Source organism: Cervus canadensis, chromosome 31, assembly GCF_019320065.1.
Source record: "Cervus canadensis isolate Bull #8, Minnesota chromosome 31, ASM1932006v1, whole genome shotgun sequence".
Taxonomy (NCBI): domain Eukaryota; kingdom Metazoa; phylum Chordata; class Mammalia; order Artiodactyla; family Cervidae; genus Cervus; species Cervus canadensis.
The window spans coordinates 21521568-21541971 of NC_057416.1; the positions used below are offsets into that span (position 1 = coordinate 21521568).

The 20404-nt window shown below is 38.9% G+C and overlaps 1 long non-coding RNA gene across 4 annotated transcripts in view; it reads left to right on the forward strand.

The window, feature by feature from the left end:
• The first annotated feature begins 918 nt into the window (after positions 1–918).
• Positions 919–20404, forward strand: part of LOC122432640 — a 31782-nt gene continuing 12296 nt past the window's right edge. For all 4 annotated transcript variants that reach the window (XR_006266908.1, XR_006266909.1, XR_006266910.1 and 1 more), the window contains exons 1-2: positions 919–1047; positions 8151–8278. This is a non-coding gene — a long non-coding RNA (uncharacterized LOC122432640). The remainder of the gene's footprint in view (positions 1048–8150; positions 8279–20404) is intronic.

Genomic DNA, 20404 nt, shown 5'->3' on the forward strand with positions numbered 1-20404 from the left:
GCCTCTTGATGAAAGTGAAAGAGGAGAGTGAAAAAGTTGGCTTAAAACTCAACATTCAGAAAACTAAGATCACAGCATCGGGTCCCATCACTTCATGGGAAATAGATGGGGAAACAGTGGAAACAATGGCTGAATTTATTTTGGGGGCTCCAAAATTACTGCAGATGGTGATTGTAGCCATGAAATTAAAAGACGCTTACTCCTTGGAAGGAAAGTTATGACCAACCTCGACAGCATATTAAAAAGCAGAGACGTTACTTTGCCAACAAAGGTCTGTCTAGTCAAGGCTATGGTTTTTCCAGTAGTCATGTATGGATGTGAGAGTTGGACTATAAAGAAAGCTGAGCACCAAAGAATTGTTACTTTTGAACTGTGGTGTTGGAGGACTCTTGAGAGTCCCTTGGACTGCTAGGGGATCCAACCAGTCCATCCTAAAGAGGATCAGTCCCGGGTGTTCATTGGAAGGACTGATGTTCAAGCTGAAACTCCAATACTTTGGCCACCTGATGTGAAGAGCTGACTCATTGGAAAAGACCCTGATGCTGGGAAAGATTGAAGGCAGGAGGTGAAGGGGACGACAGAGGATGAGATGGCTGGATGGCATCACTGACTCAATGGACATGAGTTTGGGTAGACTCCGGGAGTTGGTGAAGGACAGGAAGGCCTGGTGTGCTGTGGTTCATGCGGCTGCAAAGAGTAAGACATGACTGAGCAACTGAACTGAAATAATAAGAAAATAACCACACATGTTATTATGGGTTGAATTGTGTCCCTGAAATGGTTATGTTGAATTCTTAAACTCTAGAATATGACCTTATTTAGAAATACAGTCACTGAAGATGTAATTTGCTAGGATGAGGTCATACTGGAGTAGACTGAGCCCCTAATCCAGTATGACTAGTGTTCTTATTAGAGATCAGAAAACATAAGCAGATACAGAGATGTAGGGACTCAGACATGTCAGGAAAAAGACCATGCGAAAACAATAGAGTGGAGTGATCCATGCCTAAACCAAGGAAGGCCAAGGATTGCCGGGAATCAGCAAAGGTAGGAAGAGACAAGGAAAGACTTTCTCTACAGGTTTCAGAGACAGTGCAGTGTTGATTCACCTCAATTTTGAACATTTAGCCTCCAGAACTATGAGACAATAAATCTGTTATTTTAAGCTATCAGTTTGTGGCACTTGACTGTGGCGGACCTAGCAAAACAACACACACATTTACTCATTAACTGCCATTTCCCGTGACCATCCTTCTTTAATGTAGATCTACATTTCAATGTGACATCATTTTCCTTCTGCCAGAAGGATTTCCTTTAACATTTATCACAGTGTGGATCTCCTGATGATGAATCATTTCAGCTTTTTGATATCTGAAAAACATCTTTATTTTGCTTTCATTCTGTAAGGTATATTTAGCTAAAAACAGGATTCTATGATGACAAGGTTTTGTTTTTAATTTTAGTATTCTATGGTATTACTCAGCTTTGTTCTCACTTACATCACTCCTGATGAAAACAGAGCCACATTCGCAGTTCTGTCCTTCTGTACCTAATATGTTGTTTTCCGCTGTTTGCTTCTAAGATTTCTCTTGATCACAGGTTTTGAGCAATCTGATTATTGCATAGATTGGTGTCATTTTCCTCATGGTTCTTGTGCTTTGGACTTCAAGGAGCCTCCTGTGTCGTGGGTGTATACTTTCCAACAAATTCATAAACAGGTCATTACTTCTTTAAATGTATTTTCTGTACACTTCTCCACTTCTCTGGTGGACTCAAATTATGCATGTATTATGCTGCTCTGGTCATTGATCTAATTATTTGTTTCATTTGGGATAGCTTCCATTGCTGTCTCTTCATCCAGCTGAATATTTGTCTCACTATCACTGGAGTCACTTTTAATTGATTTTTTCCCTCCTCTTTATGGTTTGCATTTTCCTGTCTGTGAGTGTACCTGGTCATTTTTTTTTTTAATTGGATGCCAAAAAGTATTTTGAACTTTAACTTGTTGTATGGTAGCTATTTTGTATCTTTGTAAGCATTCTTGAATTTTATTCCTTGAAATTAAGCTACTTGGAAATTTTTTGAAAATTCAGGGATTCATTTTTTAGATCCCAAAAAAGGGGGAAAGTTAATGATGCAGAAATGAAAGTGAAAGGAGGGGCAGTTCTAGGAGCTAAATTCTAAAGTATGAAGCCAATGTGCAGGAGAATGAGGCTTTCACAATTTTCTTTTTTTTACTTAGTGTATATAAAATCTTTAAATTAGAACAGAACTTTAAATTGAAAATGTAAAAATGAATGTTTAGGTAAGCAATAACTGTTCTGGTTGAAGAGGAAGATTCACTGAAAATAGAGATGATACTAAAAATATTAGATGGTTTATGGAAAGAAATTATTACTAGATATGGGTATTTGGATTTCACAAAATAGTATTAAGGAGACACTGTAGATTACTGTCACTCTAAGAGTGACTTAAAGCTCTTAAAAATTCTCCTAGGTTATATTCTCCCAATTAAAAATTATGCAGACTCAGGTTTATGAAAATACCTGAGGCAAAGCTTTCACAAACACAACCAATTTAAGACTAAATTTTGCTTCCTTTTCTGCACTGATCTAAATTTATATGATTTAAAATGCAGAAATATCAAAATTACTAGCTAATAGTTTTGGCTTTATGAACTATGTGTCATTAAATTAGGATAATCAGTCTACTAGTACATTTAGATCCTCGACCATCAATATGTGATTAACTAAGAAAGTCTCACCCTCAACTAGCTCTTGGATGCAACTTGATGCAGAAGCAGAAACACTGCATAAGTGACTAATAAAATTCAGATATACTTCTGGTCCTCTATTAGTCTTTTACAAAGAAACCTGGGCACATAGACAAGAACTATAGATGTATTTACTCAAAGATGATAAAATGAAAGTCATTTTAGATATTTAACAGGTCAATGATCCACCCATACTAGTGTTATATTTACATAAGGCCTATCTTACATTCTTCCTTTAAAGTCTATAGAATGTTTAACATAGTAAATCTCTAAGGTTTGGAGGAGGCAGATTAATAGCTAAATATTACAACCTATTTTTAATTTGTTTCAAAACATATTAAACTATATATTTAAATGGCAGATTATAATGCTGCTGAAGAAACAATATGCTACAGAATTGGACTAGTATCACTCTTCTCAAGGATTTCCATAATAATTATTTGTGAGAAGGAAATAGCTTTCTGATCTGTAACACAAGGACCCCTTCGAACCTTGCAAGGGACCTATGAATCCACGTGAGTACCAAGCACTGTCTTCAACCTGATCCATTTGTACCTTACACAATTTTTTCAATTATCTATGTTAACATAAAATTAATAATATATTAGACATTTTAAATACTGAGTAGGTTTTAATAAATTGATTATCTGAAAAGAAGTCTTTTAAAAACTTTTTGAAGACTTGAATTATAAATGCAAAACAGGGTTTGACAGAAGTGGCATATATTTATTCAGCACCTAAAACACGCCATGCTCCGTGCCATGCACTTTTCACATACTTAAGATTCTGAGTATCTCTACTGCTGGATATGACGCCAAGGAACAGAGAAGCTGAGCGATGCGCCACAGATCACAGTGAGGGGACTGCAGCACAAGGGCTCCGCGCCGATGCTCTTGGACCACCACTGGCCTCTGCTTCACAGGCACTGCTACCGTCTGTATATCAGTCAGTCTGTCTCTAAGTAAAGGCTAGTTTTCATTCTTTCCGATCCTTTCCACCTTTACTATATGCACGTGTTAGTACTACTGCTCTCCTGCACAATGAATTTTCAGAATTTATTTTCAGTCTTAAAGTACAATTACCATCAAGAGGAGGATTAACAAAACTTTTAAAAAAAAATTTAAAGGGAGTTGCATCCACTCTAATTCAACCATTCTGAATCACACAATCTCAAATAAGGGTGCATCTAATAAGACTCCTAGGATTGTCTTCTTCCATAGGGGCACTACCATGTTAATGAACTTATTTACTCTCTTTCATGATCATTTAGGACCAGTTCCAATTATCTCTCAAATCCATGTCCCATGTTCCATTCCTACTGGCTCTCCTCTAACACAGACCCTCTGTGTATCTCACATAGAAATTCTACTTGTCTCATATAACATTCTGCTTGTCTCACATAACAAACTCATAACATCAACTTGACCTGGCAGCCTCAAATATCCCTAAATGAATCTAACAGAGTAAACCTCTATAGTCAGGTAAAACATCAAACAGAAGGGTATTTAATATTTGGTATGATAATCTTCCATCCCATGGGTTAGTACCAATCATATTTTACTCTGGATATGGAGGGTGTTTTACAGAAAGTTTTACCAGCTTTACAAATATCTAATCAAGTTCTCAAAAACAGCATGTCTCATAAAGTAATTAGCCTCCAACTAATAAAAATAAATGAAAAAAAAATAATTAAAATTTTAAAAAAAGTAAAACAAAACAAAAACAGCATGTCTCCTGGTGCGTGAATGAATGGTCTGTGCTAGTTAAAGGCCTACATTTATTCATGCATCAAATACACATCTATTTCTTAAATGGTTAACATAATCCAAGACTGCTCTGGGTACTACAATAAGGGTACTTAAGTCCTTATCCTCTTAGACAACGAAACGCATAGTTTTAATGTAGAATAATAACTTACAGATGGGAAAAAATACTCAGAAAACAGGGTATTTAAAGCATAGAGACAAGACAGGTTATAGTATAAGTAAATCTTAGCTAGTAGCATAGAAGTAGGGGGAAAACATTCCAGTAGAATATGCAAAAGCAAAGAGACCAAAGAGCAAATTACAAGGCTTTTGGTATAGCTGGGATGGGGCTGGGACAGCTTTACTGGGGCAGTCAGTAAAGCTGGAAAAAATGGCAAAGACAAGACACAGAAACCCTTGCATGCCGTGGTGAAAACTGGATGGCCGTTGTGCTGGCAAGACAGGACCATTGAATAATTAAGTTAATGATTGGCATCATTAGATTTACTTTGTTTAGCTTCCTAAGAATATTACTGGGGAATTTTATTTGGAAATGTGGACCTGAGAAAGAAAAACTGAAGGCAGAGAGGGATGTAAGAAAGCGACCACGGTAAATATGTGAATAATAATAAATAATTACAATGAGGTAGAGGCGGAGAGGATGGTGTTCACAAAACTTGGCTCTCAAATGAAGAGAGGAACAGTTACTAATGTAGGAAATATAAATTGGGGGATGTAGATTCCACAGCATCAGATCAGTAAAGGAAACATGGGGTTTTGTGGTAGACATGCTAATTTGAAGTGTCAGTGATAACCTATAAGAAAAAGCATGACAACTGAATATGCAGGTCTATAATCCAAACAAGGAATATTCATCACTTCAAGTCAACTGTACACTGGCCCACATTTAACATAATGTCACTATGCTGGCCGTGGGAACAGATGTAATAAGGATGCCGTTTCTGGCCACATCTCCACTTCAAGGGGGTGGCTTACTGCTGCCGCCAGAGGGGTAAGCATTCCACTGACTTCTCAAATGTTTCCACTTCTTTAGCACTGCAAAATTTATCTGTCTTAAATCATCAAACAAAGCAATCTCTAAGGCTTCTTCTGCCATTGCAGCATTATTCTTTCAGTTATGGCAACCCTTGGAGTTTTATTTTTCTGATAAGGCCAACTAAAGGGCAAGTATTTTAATAATGTTAACATGCCCTGTTTTTCAAATGAAGAAGCATGTTCACAGTTGAAGATTTGTTTAGACAGGATAAAAAAAAATAAATCAGAATGAAGGCAGTGGAATTTCAAAGTCTGAAATGTGTGATAGCTTCAATAAAAGATTGAGCTGGAATCTTTTTGGTGATGATTCAGAAAACTGATAACCATCTGATGGAGCCAGAGGATGAGTTAATGCATCACTAATGCATTTAGCCCTGGTGAAACCAATCCTACTTCTTTAATATAACTCTTCCATCCCCCAGTACCCATTAGAAAACCTTTAGCAAAGGTGGAACATTTTTCTCTGAAGAGCTTTGATGGTATAATAAATTTGATGAGTACTTTGTCAATAATCTTAGCATATGAAGACCACTTACCCACCTCATATATCTTTAACTCACTCTGAATTTCTACGCGATCTGGTCATAATAGCATCCTTTGCATATATGAGATGCAGACTGCATTAAGCCCAGCTTCCTATGCCATTTTCAAATCTTTCCATGATCTGGTCCCACTGAGAGGCAGATTTACTATGAAGCTTAATAGTCAAGATTCCTCAACTTGCATGGGTCTCTTCCAAGGCCCTGGGAAGGGTCCATCAGCACTCTGTTCACAGCATCATATGTGAAATTAATAAAATCAAACTTTTTAAAAAATTAGAACTGCTGCCTGATGCCTCCCACTGTCAGACTTGCCCTCATGTCAAGTGATATTGGAATGACTGCAGAGATGTGGAGGATCCAGTTGAAGAAGCAGACAGAACATTTAGTCTGTGCTTGGTGGGGCACGTTTGTGATGTTCACAGTCACTATCAGGCATACTTATTTCCAGCCATCTTGGATAGGAATGATTTTCAGGAGTACTTCTGCCACCCGCTGTACCAACTCACTCAGTGTCCTGAGAAGAACTACAAGACGAGGTGATATGTAGATGTTCCAAAATATGAGTGTAGTGCAGGATAAACAAGGTCTGAAATGTACAGAAGAACACTGAAGGATTTTCCATCCTCAGTCATTTAAAACTCTAAGCAGATGATTTATTTTTCCTGGACCCCTAGTCTAACTCATCAATAATGAAAAACTAAGTATCATGTTAGATGAAAGACAGAACTATCTTTCTACTCCTCCTATACAAAATGATACTTCAAGATGATTATCATAGGAAGAAGTGATTATAAAGGATGCAGCCAAATCATGTAGAGAAAAAAAAGAGTTTTGCAGAGGTGCCTGGTACTAAGTAATAAAAAATATCATTTTTCTGGACATTCATTCATTTTTCAATTTGTGATTTGTTATGACTCCTTTTATTCACCCAAATAAATATTCCCTTCCATAACTGAGATAACGTCCAATCCTAGTGTCAAACCAGACTCCTACAGTTAGGTATCTTTTTTCACCAATAATTTCATAGATATAAGGCAGTGATGAGGCAGAGACAAAGTGTGAAAGAGCCAGGGCCTCAAATGCAGCTCCCGTAGGACTTTCTTTCTCCCATTTGAGCCCAAGTTAATACAAGACATCTCTATGCAAAGTGTGCAGTCACCCCACGGTGGGAGCCACATGGATTCTGATACATCTCCATTTTACACACAGACAGTTCATGTGATGTCTTCCAATAAATTAGTAGGTTTCAGGTTTATTTATAAAAGTTCCATAAGCTCAATCTCCTGTGTATGTGGCGAAACCCCCCTGAATCCCGCCCTGAGGACGCTTTTGAACAGGGCACTATCACCCATGACTAAATTTGGCTGGTTTCTCCATCATTTTTCAAAATGCTTTCGTATCACCCAAGATGGGATTGGTTTTTCTCACCCAAGATGTCTCTGCTCTGGGTCATTTTCACCACTGCCTAGTAACAAACCGAAAAATGCTCTGTAATGGTCTATGTTGAGGCAGCTGCTTCAGATAGTTTACAAATCCAAGACGTCTTCACCTCATTTCATTTCTGCCAAACCTTTGGCCCATGTACAGTCAAATACTGTTCATGGTGACCAAGGGGAGCTGCCTGTACCGCCAGCTTCTCTAATTCTCCTCATCATTATTTCTCTGCTCACGGCACACTAAACATTCAAGTTTATCCAGTGACTTGGTGAACAGGGGCCGTGAGAGATTCTAGAAGAGGAATGCGGTTTCTCCGACACGTGAACAATCCTGAAGGCTTCTAGTGTCTTTCCACTTGGCAGGGGTTCTGAGAATGTATTTCTCAGGGGAAGGCCCTATCTTGTTGCAACCCACATAATTCCCAGGAATTTCATAGACTGATCCAGGCCTTGAGTTTTAGCTGGACATGTCAGCCAGCCTCGTTTTGTCTTCCAGGGCTTCTTCCTCTGAGGACTCAGTGACAATCATGTCATCAGTGCCGTATACTAACCTGCTCTAATCATTATCACGTTCAAGCCCTTCCTCTTTACATTGCAGCCATGTGCCTGAGAATTCAAATTCCTCTGTATCAGAACAATGAATGCATACTGACTTCTGCTCCTCAAGACTGCAAACTGTACCTGACTGGCTCCCAAATTTGCTACTGAGAAGAAAGTGCCGAACAGGTAGGTAACATCATACATACCAGCCCCCACTGGCCTTCTGCACTTCCTGTAGGACTCCACTGTGTCAAACACAATTGGAGCAACCAAATAAGTGACCCTGGCCACAGCATGATATTAACCTGTAAACACTGTCTTCCCTAAGTACTGTCCAGACAGAACTATTAACAAGAGAGACAGAAGAGTCAAAATGCCCGCTCCAACCATTTCTTAATGAGAGTAGTAATTTCATTTCCCTCTTGGAACTCTCTATAGCTTAATGTTTATTACTAAGAAAGACTTGGTTCCAAAGGTTCCCATTTATCACAGCCAGTTAAAAAAACTGCACGAGTAGTAGATTTAGCAGATACCTAAAGGGTAATACGCCCTATTTCCACATAATAACCATCCCAAGCATTTCATTCTTAAGAAAAAAGGAGGGGACTATCCTTTGCAGTCCCACTTTCCAAATCCTAATTCCACTCTTACCCTGGTCAACTCAGAAGTACCTCTACCCCTCCTGGGTTTACCTCCATGCCATTCTGAGCACGCTCCCTACACACAGGATTTAATCATTTTATACTGAGCACCTACAGCTAACATTCCTAAGAAAGTCTTGCTTACCTAGGCCACTAATCACTGCATATAATCTAAACTACCCGGCAGAGATGAAGCAAGCAGATCTTGGTCTTTTGGTTATCTTTTTTGGATTTTATGGCTTTGCCTTTTGCTGAGGTGGTAAATTTCCTCAAAACGGACAGTTAAAAGGGAATTCAGCATGGCCCTTTAAGAGGTAAGCGCCAGGCTGAGACTCTCAGCCTTGTCAACTGCAGCTTGTTCATTGCAGACCATCCAGATGCCTTTGCTCATCAAAGTTCTCAGCAACCTGGGGATCATCCATCAACCCAAATAATCACTTCCATTCAATAATCAACTGTACACCTCCCCAGTAGCTATTTCTAAGAGATTATACCAATAATATTTCTCCATGCTTTCTGATGTTTTAAGAATCCTAATATTTGAACAGACAGAATCTCTTAGGATTCCATAGTTACCTGAACTGGGTCTCCAGCTGTGAGTATGAACTTTTGAGTAACCAACAGTTACAGCTGAGTTACTTTGCTAATGAAAGTAACACCTCTCCCCATTATCGAAGAGACATGAGAGGCTTTCGAGAACTAGAAAAACCTTACCTTACTGACTTTATCTTTCCCCACTGCCATCTACTCTTCCTTTAAGAGTCTAGCTTTTATCAAGGCTAAAAATAACCAGTGAATAGAATTTTTAATTAATCTGCCCCCCTTTCAACCACTCTATACATTTAGCCATTTCCCCCACATATAGAGGGATTTTTCTACAAATTCCACTGATTAAGATTTATTCCAGTAATATGCAGTGGGGTTTGTTTTTTTTTTACCATTTCAAAGACTGACAGGCCACTAACTTGGTATCAAGTCTTCATCATACTTCCCAATCTTATTTTTTGCCAAAATGATAAAAACAACAATAAACGCCTTAGCTATTGAGATTTTTAGGTATGAAATACAACCATGCACATAATGTGTGAAAAATCATATTGTTAAATTAGACTCACACAGATCAGTGATCTTAGCCAGTTGCAAACATTACTAGCAATTTAAAGAATTCAAGTAATCATGATGCTCAGAAAAACAAGGGAAAAGATCCAGGGCCTCCAATGAAGGCCCCCAGATGTGTTCTGGGACTATGAAATTAACATATGAAATCTCTAAATGATATGTATAGCCACACCCTTTACACAGAAGCAGGCATTCCTGTCATTAAAAGATTTTCATTTTATACTTAGTCACTGTGCTAAGTTGCTTCATTTGTATCTGACTCTTTGCAACCCTATGGACCACAGCCCGCCAGGCTTCTCTGTTCATAGGATTCTCCCAGCAAGATACTGGAGTGGGTTGCCATGCCCTCCTCCAGAGGATGTTCCTGACCCAGGGATCAACACACGTCTCTTACGTCTCCTGCACTGGCAGGCGGCTTCTTTCCCAGGGTGCCACCTGGGAAGCCCACTTAAATAGCTACACATAGTTAACATGACATTTTCCCCAGAGCCATCCCACAAAAGTCTGTCTTCTGCAAGCAATCCTAGAGAACTAAAATATTCCAAAGATAGTAAATTTTATGATAGCAAATACCACTGGTTCACTTGCTAGGAGATCTGTTATTAAGAAGTTTACACTGAAATTTGATGAAGTCACCTTCTTCCTCTCCTAGGAGCATCCCCTTTTCCTGGAAAGGGAGAATGGATCCACAGACCTGTTGCAGTGCCTAAATTTGTATCTGTAATCTTAGATTCTTTTTCCCAACAAAGAGGGTCCCAAAATTATGTCTTTCATGTCTTCCCAAATGAATCTATCCTTGACTCTGCTATATGCTAGCAGTGAAAGAGAATTAACTTCTCAATCCTCTCTTCTCTATCTTTTCTGCTGTACTTTATCCCATCTCCTCCATGCCCCATTTATCCTGTGTACATTTCACCCTGGCCTCCTACACACCTGTTTAAACTTTGCCTCAACTCACCCACCTCCTCTCCTAGGGCAAATCATTTATAGCTTTCAAATTTTAGTTTCCTTCCCATCATACACACGAAACATTCCCTACTTTCGTTGCCCCTTGCAAATGTATCCTTTGAAATTTCACAGCTTATGCAAACTACTTTGAATTAATACCAACAACAGAACATCAATTGAATGGCCATTATTTGTCATAAACTTCTCTAGATAACTTACAGAATGATAATATTAACAATAATCATTACCATCATTGTACATTTTATAATCACTCACCCAACATCATATAATTAGCAGGTAATGGAGTCTAAACTCAGTCTCACTTTGTGCCTGACTACCTTCAAAGTGCAGGATCCTCTCACCATAACATGATGCATCAACCCTATTCTGCTTCAGTTTCCTCTAAATTCTTAATTTTCATGTTTCTTAACTTTACTATTAAATAATAAGCAAGTTCCCAGGAAGTAGCGTGCATTGTAATCTTAACATCCCTCTCCTTCACCCTGAATATTATTCTACCCAATTGATATATTTGTTAGGGTGAAGAACAGACTACTTCAGTAAACACCTTAAAGGCAAGGATTTAAAGAATATAGAAGCTGACACTTCCTCGGTGGTCCAGTAGCTAAGACTCCACGTGCTCAATGCAGGGGGCCTGGGTTCAATCCCTGGTCAGGAAACTAGACCCCACATGCCACAACTAAGAGTTTGCATGCCACAACTAAAGATTCCACATGTCGCGACTAAAAGCTCCCACGTGGCCATGACTGGGAAATGTAGCCCCTCTCCCTCTGAGTGACAATATGCCAGGCCAAAACTAGATTAATATATGTAGGGTAAGACAGACTCAACTCAGCAGTCAATTCTCAACTCTCAGTGGCTTCAACAACAAAGTTTTATTTCTTACTCATTTGCTAGGTCCAACAGGGCTCAGCTGGTAGCTCTGCTCAGTACCTCCTCTTTGTCCTTAATCTGAGATCCTCCCTGGATCCATGTCAGATGCTGTGGTAAGAGGAAAAAAATCTTAGAGTCTTTCACTGACATTTATAAGGTCTGGCTCAGCACTGGCATTTATATGGCCTGGCCCAACAGTGATACATGTCACTTCTATTAAAAATTCACTGAAAACAAACAAACAAGCAAACAAACAAGCAAAAAAAAATATATATATAGGTCAGACCTAGCCACAGGGTCTCATCCAACCACAGGGGGCCACAAAGGTCAAGCCTACTTTGAACCCAGAAGACTGAGAGCAGTCACTATTCAGTGAGCAGCAATAATTGTTACTTACAGTCTAGAAACAGGGAAACTGGATTTGGTTTATAATTGACAATATTCAACACTGACTGTCCCTGCATCTGAAAGAGGGCAAACAATACGTCGACTTAAAAAAATGAACCATGTCAAAGTTGCAAGTTAAGTTTCATTTGGGGCAAAATGAGGGCCGCAGCCTAGGAAACAGCACCTCAGATAGCTCTGGGAGACTGCTCTAAAGAGGCAGAGGGGAAAGGTCAGTACGCATGTGATTTTGGTGAAGGGAAGTACATGCCATCAAGCACATATTTTTCCAGAAGGTTTCTACTAATCTCATGAAGCTTCACTTGTCATGAGAAACAGTTGTCACCATGAAGGATTTTAGTGCTTTTCTAGATATGGGGAGATACAAGATGTGGGCTCATAAAATTGGCTTTTGAAAATAGCTAACTATCTGAACACCTGTCCTGCTAGTTTCTCCCCCAAGCACAGAGTGCCTCATTTCTGCTCTCCACCCTGACTCCTTTCAGAGGGTGTTCAAGGTCAGCAGCTGCAGCAGCTCATGACTTAATCCTTTCAGAGGTAGATGGCAAGCACCCATGGCAAGTGCCAGTTTGTAGTTCACACACACACACACACACATATATATATATATATATATTTAAGTTACATTCAAATAATAGGCTTTCTCATTTTAGAATTCACACAGTTTGAGGAAAGAAACTTTCCATATGGGATAGTTGATAATTACTGGTCTCTTACCCAACACCCTCTCAATCCTAAGATTTTTGTTGGGAAATAACCCCCAACCTATACTGAACCATATGGACAAATTGAGTTCTTAGATCCACTGATAGACATTTATTGGTCTAAACTGATCAACATTATCTGATCCACTTAATCATAGTGATTTGAATCAAAATTTTAAGCATATGACATAAATCATCTCGTCAGCATTCAATCCAGAATTTTAATTTTAAAGCTGAGAGAGAAACAATACTCCTGAGTGTAGCCAATAAAGATGTAATACTGGCAAATGTTAGTACCCACCATTTGAGAGGGGCCACCCACACATGAAAATTATCATTTTTTACTTTGTTCAACTGCTAGGTTAAATCAACCTTGAAGTTTTATCATTTAATATAGTTTATGCTGGATATTACATCACTGACAAAGTAAAACCTAAAATGAATGATCTGACTTATAAGGCTGCAAACACTTGCATTGGTATGATCATAAGAAAATAAGGGCTTATAAATCAAAATAGAGGAATATTACTTACAAAGTGGCACCAGAGTTTCTCTTAATCACTGCATTAGAAAATAACTTGATAAAATTAACTAATCCCCATATTCTTTTTTGTTATATTTGCATGAGACTTTATTTCACATTTTTACTCAATAAAATATAGTTTACATATATTAGTTTCAGGTATAAAACATAGATAGCATCTTGATATTTTTATACACTACACAAAGTACAAAATTATTATAAAATATTGTGTATATCCCCTGTGCTGCATATTACATCCCTGTGACTTATTTATTTATAGACTGGTAGTTCATATCTCTCAACCCCCTACTCTTAACCTGTGTCTTTGTGTTGGCTCTTGCAAAGTTTTCTTACAGGAGAACTAAAAGACTTTGTTAACTATAAAGGAAAGCATTTAAAACTCTTGAGATAATCTGAGATAGAGATAACAAAAAGATACAGAACCTTAAAAAAAAAAAGATGCTGGCAAAACAGAAGAAAGCTGTGAGCTATGCAACTGACCCCTTACTATAAACAGTCTCCCCGAAATATATGCAGTCAAGTCGCCTAACTGGATGAATACTTGGTGTCAGAGGTTTATTTTTATAAATGAGCTCTACTCCAGGGCTGAGATGGTACAGAAACTAAGCTCTACATGGAGAAGCCAAAGCACAGCAGGCAGGCAGGCCAGAACAAAACCACAGCTCAGCCCAGAGAACCAGCAAGCAGCCGGGTGAGCGCTCCAGACAGAGGAAGGTATAAAGAAATGCGGAAGGAGAGACGATTAAAACTAAATTAAAACTACACTTCAAGAAAAACTCCAGATTACTTTGAAAGGTACATGAGGAGCATAATTTTACTTTCTCCGCATTTTTCATTACCCAAATCAACATATAAGAGCAAAAACATTTCTCTTCTCCCACAGAAGAGTATTCAAAATGGCAGCAATGGTTTATAAAGTCAAACACATCTGCTGCGTGTACCCTCCAGTAAGAAGCAGTGGTCGAAAATGGTGCTATATATGAGCCAGGACAGGAGTCAGGATTTTTAAATCTTATGGCAGATTTGCCATTAGCAAGCAGAGGGATGCTTGCTAGGCCTTACATGTAAGAGGACAGTATAAGAATGTCTTTGATTCTATGAATCTATGAAAAGCGGTAATAACTTGGATACGTGACTTCTTTAATATTTATTTCAAGCCTATACTCTGTGCCAGTTACTCTGCTAACCTGTACTATACTATAAACCTCTTTATATATGGTATTATAATTTTAAAATTCCTTTTCCTGTTTACCTGGTATTTTTCTTTTATAAAAATTGTGCAAGGGGATGACCAATTAAAAGTATGCCCATTTCCCTGAGAAAAAAATGAGCTAGATAAGAGGAAGGGATCTGTCCAATGTTGGATAACCAATGGCTGAACTACAACTAGAATTCAAGACTTTTTATTCTAATTTAGGATAATGATGCAAGGTTATGCTCAAAATCCTTCAATCTAGGCTTCACCAGAATGTGAACTGAGAAGTTCCAAATGTACAAGCTAACACTTGATGCAAGGTTATGCTCAAAATCCTTCAATCTAGGCTTCAGCAGAATGTGAGCTGAGAACTTCTGGAGATACAAGCTAGGTTTAGAAAAGGCAGAGGAACCAGAAGTCAAATTGCCAACATTCTTTGGATCACAGAGAAAGCAAGGGAATTTCAGAGGAAAAAAAAAAAAAAATCTGCTTTACTGACTATGCTAAAGCCTTTGACTGTGTGGATCACAACAAACTGTGGAAATTCTGAAAGAGATAGGAATACCAGACCACCTGACCTGCCTCTTGAGAAACCTGTATGCAGGTCAAGAAGAAAAATTTAGCACCACACATGGAACAACAGACTGGTTCAAAGTTGGTAAGGGAGTACAACGAGACTGTCTGTTGTCACCCTGCTTATTTAATTTATATTCAGAGTACATCATGAGAAATGACAGGCTGGATAAATCACAAGCTGGAATCAAGACTGCCAGGAGAAATATCAACCTCAGATATGCAGATGATACCACTTTAATGCCAGAAAGTGAAGAAGACACAAAGAGCCTCTTGATGACGATGAAAGAGGAGACTGAAAAGACTGGCTTGAAACCCAGCATTCAAAAAACTAAGATCATGGCATCCAGTCCCATCACTTCATGGCAAATAGAAGGGGAAAAAGTGAAAGCACTGACACATTATTTTCTTGATTCCCAGACTTCATTTTCTTTCACTATGGACAGTGACTGCAGCCATGAAATTAAAAGATGTGTGCTCTTTGGAAGGAAAGCTATGACAAACCTAGACAGTGTATTAAAAAGCAGAGATATCACTTTGCCAACAAAGGTCCATATAGTCAAAAGCTATGGTTTTTCCAGCAATCATGTACCAATGTGAAGCTGGACCATACGGACGGCTGAGCATGAAAGAATTGATGCTTTCAAATTGTGGTGCTGGATAAGACTTTTGAGAGTCCCTTGAATTGTTAATTTGGAAAACTCAGCAGTGGCCACAGGGCTGTAAAAGGTCAGTTTTCATCCCAATCCCAAAGAAAGGCAATCCCAAAGAATGCTCAAACTACTGCGCAATTGCACTTATCTCACACGCTAGCAAAGTAATGCTCAAAATTCTCCAAGTCAGGCTTCAGCAATACATGAACCATGAACTTCCAGAGGTTCAAGCTGGATTTAGAAAAGGCAGAGGAACAAGAGATCAAATTGCCAACATCCGCTGGATCATCGAAAAATCAAAAGAGTTCCAGAAAAACATCTATTTCTGCTTTATTGACTATGCCAAAGCCTTTGACTGTGTGGACCACAATAAACTGCGGAAAATTCTGAAAGAGATGGGAATACCAGATCACCTTACCTGCCTCCTGAGAAACCTATATGCAGGTCAGGAAGCAACAATTAGAACTGGACGTGGAACAACACATTGGTTCCAAGTAGGAAAAGGAGTATGTCAAGGCTGTACATCGTCACCCTGCTTATTTAACTGATATGCAGAGTACATCATGAGAAATGCTGGGCTGGAAGAAGCACAAACTGGAATCAAGATTTCTGGGAGAAATATCAATAACCTTAGATATGCAGATGACACCACCCTTATGGCAGAAAGTGAGGAGGAACTAAAATGCCTCTTGATAAAAGTGAAGGAGGAGAGTGAAAAAGTTGGCTTAAAGCTCAACATTCAGAAAACTAAGATCGTGTCATCTGGTCCCATAACTTCATGGGAAATAGATGGGGAAACATTGGAAACAGTGGCTGACTTTATTTTGGGGAGCTCCAAAATCACTGCAGATGGTGACTGCAGCCATGAAATTAAAAGACAGTTACTCCTTGGAAGGAAAGTTATGACCAACCTAGATAGCATATTAAAAAGCAGAGACATTACTCTGCCAACAAAGGTCAGTCTAGTCAAGGCTATGGTTTTTCCAGTGGTCATGTATGGATGTGAGAGTTGGACTGTGAAGAAAACTGAGCACTGAAAAATTGATGCTTTTGAACTGTGGTGTGGGAGAAGACTCTTGAGAGTCCCTTGGCCTGCAAGGAGATCCAACCAGTCCATCCTAAAGGAGATCAGTCCTGGGTATTCATTGGAAACACTGATGTTGAAGCTGAAACTCCAATACTCTGGCCACCTCATGCAAAGAGTTGACTCATCGGAAAAGACCCTGATGCTGGGAGGGATTGGGGGCAGGAGGAAAAGTGGATGACAGAGGATAAGATGGCTGGATGGCATCACCAACTCGATGGACATGCGTTTTAGTAAACTCAGGAGTTGGTGATGGACAGGGAGGCCTGGCGTGCTGCAATTCATGGGGTCGCAAAGAGTCGGACATGACTGAGCGACTGAACTGAATTGTTAGGAGATCAAACCAGTCAATCCTCAAGGAAATCAACCCTGATTATTCATTCAAAGGATTGATGCTGAAGCTAATGCTCCAATACTTTTGGCCCACTGACGTGAAGAGCCAACTCACTGGAAAGACCCCAATGCTGGGAAAGAAAAGAAGGGGAAGGGGCTGGCAGAGGATGAGATGGTTAGATAGCATCAAGGACTCAATGGACATGAACTTGAGATATTAATTTGAGCCAACTCTGCGAAACAGCAGTAAAGAGAAGAGCCTGGTATGCTGCAGTCCACAGGGTCACAAAGAGTCAGATACAACTTAGCGACTGAACAACAAGGATGTTGGGACCAAAAAAAAAAGTACAGCAAAGTGCTTTTTACTGCCCCAGAAATAATAATGAGTGATGGGGCGGCAGAGAAAGCCTTTGATGCTGTGAACCAAATGAAGTTATCCTAAAGAAGCAAAAGATGCTTAAGAGGAAAATAATTTTGTTTAAACAGACAAGTTTGCAACACATAAATGCCAGCATTTTTATAAAGGAATAATACCTCACAGCTGACTGAAGTAAACCACAGCCATAAATTACAGTACCTGAATTTCAGTGAGGTTTTAAAAATACATCACCAACCATACATTAATCCCCAAGGTTAACAAGCACTGTCTGCAATAGAGAATAGCTAGTTCAGAGACAACTGACTCAGAGAAAGGAAGGGTTTCAACCCTGAGCACAGTGACAAGCGAGGTACCATGAGAATCAATATGGAAACCACGGTGGCTCATTTTTTATTTCTAAAGCTGGAGAGGAGGCAAGGAGTAAGAGTGCTGAAGCTTGCAAATGCTGGGAAAGAAAATCCTGAAGACAGGATAAGTTAGGAGAATATAACTGAATTCATAAAACTTTGACAGAATCAGAGTCCAGGGAAATGATTTACTGACTAATGTAACTCAGCTTGAGTAAATAAATATGAAATAATAAGTGACAAATATAGCAAAATGAGCAAAACACAGCAATAATGAGTAGAATCTGTATCCTCCTGAGGTTTTCAACTATCCAAAAATGGAGCATTATACTAAATAATTCGGGCAATGGATCACTGCCCAAGAGGAGCAGCTTTGATGCATCGATCTTGAATCTTTGCGATGCAGCATAAATAGGTCATGGTTCTGTAACTCTGTTGCATATTCCACAAGTGCCTTATTGTATTTTTGCCAGATATTAGTTTTTACCTCCTCTCACCTTTCACATGTGGATTATTTTTTATTTTATAAAAACCACAGGTATTTACAACCTAAGGCAATTAGAAATTGCAAGGTCCATTAGCTTTGTTTTATAAGGGGAAAAGATTGAGGCTCTACATCAATTTTCTGTAAATTTAGAATATGGCTTGTATAGTCACTTTCATCCTACCAGTCTCAAACTTCCAAGAGTACATGAATCTCAACTACGTGTCTGTAAAGGACAGTAACTCGCCCTGTAAAGCAGTAACAAGGGTATCTTCCACAATACGGACGTCTTATCCCCGTAAGTACCTGGATACTTAAATCCATCCTAAATTCTATAATATAAATGCTGTGTCCACACTCTTAACTATAATGAACATTATTTTTGCACTTGCATTTGGTGACTGAAATTAACATTTCAACAGGATTAGAAATGACAGATTTAATGGCTTCCCCCAAGATTTCACTAGTTGCTGTAATTCCAAAATTCCTTACAATTTATTATGGCACTCTACAGCTATGGTAGAACTAATCCCATCTTGGTCCCAAAGCTGCTGCTGCTAAATAAAAAGAAAATCTCATTTTCTGCCTATCATTAAGGAAGAAGACAGCAATCCGTGGAAGTGATTTGAGAAGAAGACCCCAAAGGCAGCGAGAGAACGGAAGCTGTGCTGTGGCCCCTGCGGCAGCAGCACCTCCTGGGAGACACTGGGGGGAAGGGTGATGGGCGTGCAAGCTCCTGGAAGAACTTCAGAGAAGACTCGGTGGGAAGACAAGATGGGAGATTTCTGAAAACACAGGAAAGAGTTAGCTTAAGTCAGACTCAGCTGCTAAGGAAGCCTTCCCTCCACTTACACGTCTTTCCTTCCAATTCTACTGAAATTCCATCAAATGGTCTTATATCTAACCCTAAATAAAACAAATGGGACCTAATTAAAAGCTTTTGCACAGCAAAGGAAATGATAAACAACAAAAAGGCAACTCACAGAATGGGAGAAACAGCTGAAAATGATGCACTGACAAGGGATTACCTGCCAAAATTTACACACTGTTCATGCAGCTCAATATGAAAAAGTCAAAACACGATTAAAAAATGGACAGAATCTTCAAATAGACATTTCTCCGAAGAGGACACACAGATGGCCAAGAAGTATGTGAAAAGATGCTCAACACTGCTAATTATTAGACAAATGCAAATCAAAACTAAAATGAGATACTACCAGACAAGTCAGAATGGTCATCATCAAGAAGTCTACCAACAATAAATACGCTGGAGAGGGTGCAGAGAAAAGGCAATCCTTCTACACTGTTTGTGGGAATGTAAACTACTACAGCCACTATGAAGAACAGTATGGAGGTTCCTTAAAAAAAACTAAAAATAGAGCCACCTTATGATCCAGCAATCCCACTCCTGGGCATGTATCTGGGAAAAACCATGATGGGAAAGGATTCAGGAATCCCAAAATTCACTGCAGCACTGTTTGCAATAGCCAATGCATAGAAGAAACGTAAATGTCCATCAACAGAAGAATGAATAAAGGAGATGTGGTACATGTACATACAATGGAATATTACTCAGCTGTTAAAAAGAATGAAATGATGCCATCTGCAGCAACTAGACAGACCTGGAGATTATCACACTGAGAAATTCACACAGAGAAAGACAAATAGCATATGATATCACTTACATGTGGAACCTAAAAATTAACACAAATGAACTTATTTACAAAACAGACTCACAGATTTAGAAAACAAATATACGGTTACCAAAGGGGAAAGGTCGGAGGAAGGGATAGATTGAAGTTTGGGATAGACCTATACACACTATTGAATTTAAGACAGATAACCAACAAGGACCTACTATATAGCACAGGGATCTCTGCTCAATATTCTGTAATAACCAAAATGGGAAAAGAATTTGAAAAGGAATAGATACATATCTATGTATAACTAAACCATTTTGCTGTACACTTCACAGTAATACAAAATTGTTGATCTCCAATATAAAATAA